The sequence below is a fragment of the Theropithecus gelada genome, chromosome 17 (genome assembly GCF_003255815.1).
Source record: "Theropithecus gelada isolate Dixy chromosome 17, Tgel_1.0, whole genome shotgun sequence".
NCBI lineage: Eukaryota > Metazoa > Chordata > Mammalia > Primates > Cercopithecidae > Theropithecus > Theropithecus gelada.
This window is the reverse complement of record NC_037685.1, coordinates 61,185,931-61,186,257: the sequence shown is the minus strand read 5'-3', so window position 1 is coordinate 61,186,257 and position 327 is coordinate 61,185,931. Positions and strand designations below refer to the sequence as shown.

At 47.7% G+C, this 327-nt stretch overlaps 1 protein-coding gene across 1 annotated transcript in view; it reads right to left on the bottom strand.

The window, feature by feature from the left end:
* The window catches only part of MTUS2 (microtubule associated scaffold protein 2), a 624,304-nt gene that overhangs the window by 26,725 nt on the left and 597,252 nt on the right, over positions 1-327 (bottom strand). The window lies entirely within an intron of this gene.

The following is a 327-nucleotide window of genomic DNA, read 5'->3' as shown; positions in this document are numbered from 1 at the left end:
AAAGGATGAGTTTGTGTCCTTTGTAGGGACATGGATGCAGCTGGAAACCATCATTCTTAGCAAACTATCACAAGAACAGAAAACCAAACACCGCATGTTCTCACTCATAGGTGGGAACTGAACAATGAGATCACTTGGACTCAGGAAGGGGAACATCACACACCGGGGCCTATCATGGGGAGGGGGGAGGGGGGAGGGATTGCATTGGGAGTTATACCTGATGTAAATGACGAGTTGATGGGTGCTGACGAGTTGATGGGTGCAGCACAGCAACATGGCACAAGTATACATATGTAACAAACCTGCACGTTATGCACATGTACCCTA